The sequence below is a fragment of the Anas platyrhynchos genome, chromosome 3 (genome assembly GCF_047663525.1).
Source record: "Anas platyrhynchos isolate ZD024472 breed Pekin duck chromosome 3, IASCAAS_PekinDuck_T2T, whole genome shotgun sequence".
Classification (NCBI taxonomy): Eukaryota; Metazoa; Chordata; class Aves; order Anseriformes; family Anatidae; genus Anas; species Anas platyrhynchos.
In genome coordinates, this window is record NC_092589.1 from 3,802,947 (window position 1) to 3,809,670 (window position 6,724).

The window sequence follows — 6,724 nt, forward strand, 5'->3', positions numbered from 1 at the left end:
TTCCATGAGGTACAGTAGATTTTAGAAGACAGGCAGCCCAGAAGACGCCAAACTTACTTTTCCTCTTGGGTCTCAGGCTGGTAAGGAAAGGAAGCCACCTGCCACACCGCTCACATCTTGCCAAGTATGCTTTTCAAGAAATGGCATGATCTTTCACTCTTTCTTTTTATTTTTTTGTCTCATAAATGCTACTGTACATCTCTTTCGTAAGCACTCCATGAGTCTAAATTGTTTTGCTCCCACTCTTTAAGTGATATACTCAATATTGCACTGTTTACATCTTTTCTTTTTCTTTTCTAATCTTTGTTCTGTAATTAGTCAGTTGCTGCTGAGAAAACACCTGCCTCCACTATGTTACGTTATGTCTGGGCAAGAACTGAAACTTGTTACAGACAATTTAAATAATTGGGCATTCGTTTGTGTTTCCTTCATCTCTGCTATGATGCCTTATGTATTTCCCCAGAGCACTGAACTTGGAGCACAGCTGGGTCTATATTTGTTCTGGGCAGACAAGTCACTTAATTTTTCATAAAACAGGTGGAGTTACTCCAATAAAAGCAGCCAGAGGTTGAATGATTACTACTAGAAAAGCAGCCAGAGCCAAGCTGTTGGACTTGCTTATTCTGAAATTTCAAATTTGATCTTTTTCTCTGGGACTTGTGCTCATCTCCATCCCCTTTTGTTCCAAACCCTCGAGCAGGAGAGCCAGAGGGCCTTAGGGAGGGGAGAAATGGATGAAGACAACTAGGAGTGATCATGAAGAAAGCATGAAATAGAAAAAAATCTACAACCTTTCTCAATGTTATTAAAAACAACATTTGACTATTAAACAAGGCTTTCAATGGCTTTAAGATGGCCTGAAGCAAGGACCTGCATACCAGCCAGGTCGAGCTGATGCCAAATCCCAACCCCTCCCCTTCTTAAAGTTGTTCAGAAGTTGATCTGATTTCCTTGGGCACCCACTGTAGGAAAGTCGGAGTTGCGGTCCAAGGGAGGTTAACCACCATGATGGACAAAGCACAAAACTCAAACGCAGCTGCCCTGGAGCCCCCTTCCCTAACCTATCTGTGGGCTGCACAGCTCCTCGTGCTGGCAGGAGGAAGCAAGCGGCTGGATATTCTCCACTGCACCGAGTGGCCCAGGGCTGCCTGATTCCCCTGGTCCTGTTGCTGGCACCGGCCCCCTAGCTCCAGAGGTCAGAGCAGGGTTGCAGAAGAGGATGAGCCTGACACAGCGCATTCACGGGTGGAGCAGCAAGGGCAAGAGGAAACCAGATGTGTCCTGAGGGAAGTTCCTGCCCGGAGTGCGCGGGGAGGTGGCGCGGTCCTGGGGGCAAGGAGGTGCGGCTGAGATGTGGGAGAGGAGAGGGGAGAACCTTGCAGCACCTTGCTGACAGCTGGAAACCAGAGGCAGCAGGCTTTAGTTTGCTGAAAAAGAAAAACAAAACCCACCTACTCTAAAGGCACCTCCTTTGTTGTGTGAGTGACATAAACCATTAAGAAAGAAGTGTGGAAAGCCCCGCTTCTCTCGCTTGACATCAAGCCACGCCGTCCTGCCCGCTGGAGCCCTGTGTTGGTGGCTGCCACCCTGGGGTGCAGAAAGAGCCCGTGCCCCCGGGGCCCGAGGTGCCTCGGATGTCCTCAGGGTGCTTTTTGAAGCCGTCAGCCAGAGCACATTGCTCGAGCTCACTCGCTGTGGGAGATGGAGCTCTGGGACCTTCTTGGTTTTGGTTCTGCCCCTCGTGCTCCTGCAGAGGGTCTGCCCACAGGAGGCTTACGCAGGGCATCAACACCTGATGCTTGCCCCGTGGCGAGGTGCAGAGCTGTGACTGGCAGTGAGGGAAGCTGTGGCAGATCCCTTCCTGCTGCCTGTAACACCTACCTGGGGGTGCACAGGCCCCTGGTTGCAGCTTGGGGAAGTTTTTTCTTCCTCCTAAATTGCAGAAATGTGACGCATCAAACGCTCACTTCCCAAAGCAAATAAACCCGTGCTTTCCCCAGCTCCCCGCCCGCGGCTTTATGAGGACAAACATTGTGTTAGCCTCCCGAAGCCCACGCCACAAATAAACAAAAGAATCGCACGGGATTAGCTGCTGCTTCCTTCGCCCTCTGCATGCTGGGGGTGGAAAGAGCATACAGCAAAAACACTGGACTTCAAGAAACAAACCCCAAGGGGTGGCGTGCTGGTGCCCATCTCTCTGCTGTGTGATGGGTGAGGTTTTGGGCACGGCGCCCGCAGCCCGTGTTCCCCTCTTGGTCGCGGTGGCACCAGAGACCAGTGCGGGCAGATGCCGCTCCAGCTGGCCAGGCACCGAAACCAAAAAGCAAAGGTGGTTTGGAGCCAGGCTGCGTGGGGAGAGGTGAGGATGCTCGCGGGTCCCCCTGTGCCAGCAGCCCGGCCCGGGGGCTGCCTGCAGCCGCTGAGCCTCGGGAAGGAAGGCGAGCGCGTGGGTGTGCGTGTGTGTGCGAGCCTCTCTTGAGCTGCATGAAGCCGAGAGGCTTCCTGTTTCCTTTTTAAGGTTTTAACAGAATTTGAAAGCAGCCACCGCCGCGACCTGGACCAATGATCTGGGCAGAGCGGCGGGGGAGTTTCGGCTCGGCGTCTCTGGCGCCCGTTACGAATGCCAACCTCGCTCCTGGCCCACGTGGAGCCTGCGCTCGCTCCCGGTGCCTGCTCCGCTGCCCGGCCAGGGTAAGGTGCTGCTTGCTGTGGGGACAGATCTTTGCGAGCCGTGTACAACGCTGAGCGTGGTTCCTTTCTCTGCCGGTCATCTCAATTGCAATTTCGTGCACGTTACCTGCTGCAATTTAAATCGCAAAAGTACATATACGGGTTTTTTTTGCAACGCCCGTGATCCTCGCGCTGCTGTTTGCTGCTTGGGCTGGGCTCTGCCCTCGGCTCAGGGTGCGTTATGTGAATTTTGTGTTTAAATTGCAAGCGGTCTGCTTGGGGGTGCCGTGGAGATGCAGGTGGGGGAGCGGGGTTCGGAGGGGGATGGCAGGGAGCTGGGTTCGGAGGAGCTGGGGGTCCCTCCCTGTACAGCCGGGGCTACACGGGGTGTCCGGGGCTTTTCCCCTGTCCCCTTCCCGCATCTGGCACGGCCGGGGACCGCAGCCGGGCTGCCTCGAGCCGCGGGCTGACACCCACAGGGCTTGGTCACCATTCTGGGGGGTTTCACACAGCATTCACCACCTCTTTGCATACCTCCCCCTGGGCTTTGGGTGAGGAGCGGGGGACGGCACTCAGGGCCTCTCCCTTTTCTTCCTTTTCTTCCTTTCCTCGTGTTTGAATTCCCGGCACTGAGGGCGAGGTGAGCACACGGTGACCCCAACCCCAGCGGGCCCCTCAGCGTCACCCAGCGCCCATCGCGTGGTGGCCCCCGCACCCTCCCGGCCCCAAAACCACAGCTTTTCCCTTGGCTTTCCCAAATCTCCTGCAGCCTCCCATCGCCCTGTGGGGACCACTGGCTCCCCACTGCCGTGTGGCCGCTGAAGTGCGGCGCCTTTTCAAACCCCGGCCGGCCCAATCGGCGCTTTCTTCCCCCCAAAGTTCCCTTTTTCGTGTGGCGCGCCCGCTGCCCCGCCGGTTTTTTGGCAACAGTGACCTCTGTCGGCACCACCACCCAGCCCCACTGCCACCATGCAGTCACCCACGTCTCCACCCTGGCCCCCGGCCTCGCTCCCTCGTGGTGTCCAAAGCAGAAATGGAGGGAATCGCTCAAATAGTGGAGAAAATGGTAGCGGGGAGCGATCCCGGCTTGTGTCGGGTGAGCGAGCGTCACCGCGTGCCCAAATCGGCCCCAGCACGTAATCGCCTCTTGCAGCCAGGGCAGGGATTTCGGTAAACACGCATGCTGGGGAGCAGCTGCCAGCGATGATCAGAACCGGAGAAAAGTTACCGAAAGGTCTCCCGAGGACAGCCCAAAAACTGAAAACCTGGCGGGGATTTAATTTGTGAGCAGCGCGGCTCAGCCTCCGTGACTCATGTAAATAGCGATGCTACAACCACTGACTAATCCTGATAGCACTTTCTGTGAATGTTTAATCTCCATTCAAGTTTCAGACGAGCATTTTTTACAATTAAAAAAAAAAATACGTATACAGGTGATTTTACGGGAAAGAGGTGAGGGAAAGGTTTGGGCTCTGCAGGGCACCAGCTTGGGGCCAGTTTTGGCCGTGCTCAGCCCATGGGAGCAGCCCCCCTGCCTCCCTGCACTCTGCTCTCACCTCTGCGAGGTGGCAGCGGCCGTCCCCAGCCCTGCACACCCAGGCACGGGCTTTGGGCAGCCTGGAAGGTGCTAAAACAGGAGGGAGAGCGCGAATATTGCCACCTGATCCGGCATGCGCGCAGCGCGGCATGGCAAGGTGCTGGGGGTGCGGCCACGTAGCCAGCATCAGCCCCACTCGTGCTCCCTCCAGCTGTTAAATCCTGCACGCACACTCCTGCAGTGGGGCTGGCCGGGGCACGTTGTGCTGTGCCGTGCCATCCCGTGCCATCCCGTGCCATGCCAGAGCTCCAGGCACCGCTCAGCAGTCAGGGACCGTCCGCAGGTGGCGGCGAGTTTTGGAGGAATGTCACGGTGCAGCGGGCCGGGGGAGTGACTCAGAGGTGCTTTAGGTCTCTGTGGTTTTTCTTTCATGGTTTTGCTGTGACTTAGCGACTTGTTTTTCGCTCCGCGGGAAGGCAGGTGCTGGCATGCTGGGCGGGCGCTCACCGGACCCAGGCTTCAGAGGGCTGGGAAGGGGTTTGGACACAAGACTCTCACCAGCATGCTGTCCATCCCACGGGATCCTGTCCGGCTGCAGGTTTCTGAACAAGGAGGGGTTGATCCACTTGGTGCTGCAGTCTCTACTCGGACAGACAAACACTCCAATGGTGCCAAAAACCCCGACCCAAGGTGGCGATGCCACGTGCTGGGATGCTCCTGCAGCCCTTCCACCCAGCAGGGGCTGCCAGGGAGACGGGGCTGGGGGGTCCCTGCTGCCAGGAACACCCACCAGCTTTACTTTTTCTTTGTTTGTTTTCTTCCCCAGATCTTCTTCCCTGGGTTTTGTTTTTATTATTTTTTTTTTTCTTCTGCCGAGCCTGCACACAGCAGGGCGTTCTCCCACCTCCCGCTGCACCCGGGGCACGCCGCCAGCGCTCCCCGGCTGCAAACTTTCCACCAGGTTCTTTTTTTCCTTTTCTTTTCTCTTTGGAAGGAAAATTGGATTTTTGACAGCGACAAAAAAAAAAAAAAAAAATATTTACCAAAAAAAAAACCCAACTGCCTAATTTTTGCAGCAAATGGTCTTTTCAGAAAGCTCACCGCGAAGCATGCGCCTGCACGCTGGAGGGGCTTGGGGGTTTCTGACTAATGGCTGTTGAAGCTCTGCCAAAAAACATCTTTTTCCACAGAGCTGATGATGACAACAAGGACTTTTTCTGGTTTTGTTGCAATATTTAGGGGGAAGGAGGCAGGAGAGCAGGACGAGCGTTCTCCAGCCTGCGATGCATCCACACGTGCCACCCCCTCCTGCTCCCCGGGCCTGTCAGCGTTGCCATTTCACCCCTAAAACTGAAATTTCACCTTTTTGTGATGACCCAAAGTCAAAATGGCCCAAAATTATGATGTGGAGGGAGGCAGGTGGGGGGTGGAGGCTCTGCCCCACCTGGGCTGGAATGCAGGATGCAGGAGCAATGCTCGCAGGGTGCCTTCTGCCCCCAGGTCGGACGCTTCCCACCTGCTGGCTGTGCTGACATCCCAGCCCTGCTTCTCGGGGCGAGGTCCGGGTGTTGCAGAGCACGGCACGAGCAGGGCAGTGGGGGCAGAAGGCACCGTGCTCGGATGCCTCCTGCCTCAGCAGGTCCCGGGTTCACTTTGGGGCTCTCCATCCCTTGAGCTGCAGCCAAGCTGGCCACGAAACGGCACGGCGCTTCCAGCGCAAGGCTCCCCCGGCCGCATCTTGAAACCATTAGGAGGGAGGGATCTGGTTCCGCTCCCTCTCCCTTTCCTCCCTCTCTCTGTGATGCAGCGGGCGCTGAGCACGGAGCCGCTTGGGCAGCAAGTGCACGTTCCCACAGCCCCTCACAGCTGGCGAAAACCAACCCCCCCCCAGCAAGAGCGGCTCCTTGGGCTGATATCTGAGAGCAAACGCAAGCGTGGCCAAAAACATCAAGCCCTACCCAATCAACCCTGTTCTCTGCGCATCGCCACCGAGGCCGGGAGCATCTCGGCTGCAGCTCCGCTCAGGGAAGGGGGCTGCTGTTCGCGGCCAGCCCCCGGTTTGGAAGCAGGGTGGCTCTGAGCAGGGCTGGGGTTCGCTGATTCAGACAGCCCCTGCTCTGCAACCCCTCCGCCACCGCGTGACTAATTCCTGGACTCGCTCTGAATCAGAGAGTAAAAACATGCCGGTAAGGCATTTTCGGGTCGGTTTATTTTCTTGAAACAAATAAGACCCGTACCCCTCGCCGTGCCCAAATTATGCAAAACAGGCATCGGCGGCAAGAAATGGGGCAGGCACGTGGGGGACACGTAACGGCAGCTAGGGGCGGCCTGCTTTTGGGGAGAAGCCCCCAGGAGCGGGGTGCGCGAGGGCAGCGGAGCTGTGCTGCAGCCACCACGTGCCCGTGGCTGTGCTGGGTTTCCCTGCCCCGTGGCTCCCGCGCCGTGCTGGAGGTAGCACGTGTTTGGGATGTGTTTTTTTTTTTTCTTTCTTTCTTTCTTTTCCCTTCTCTTGCTTTT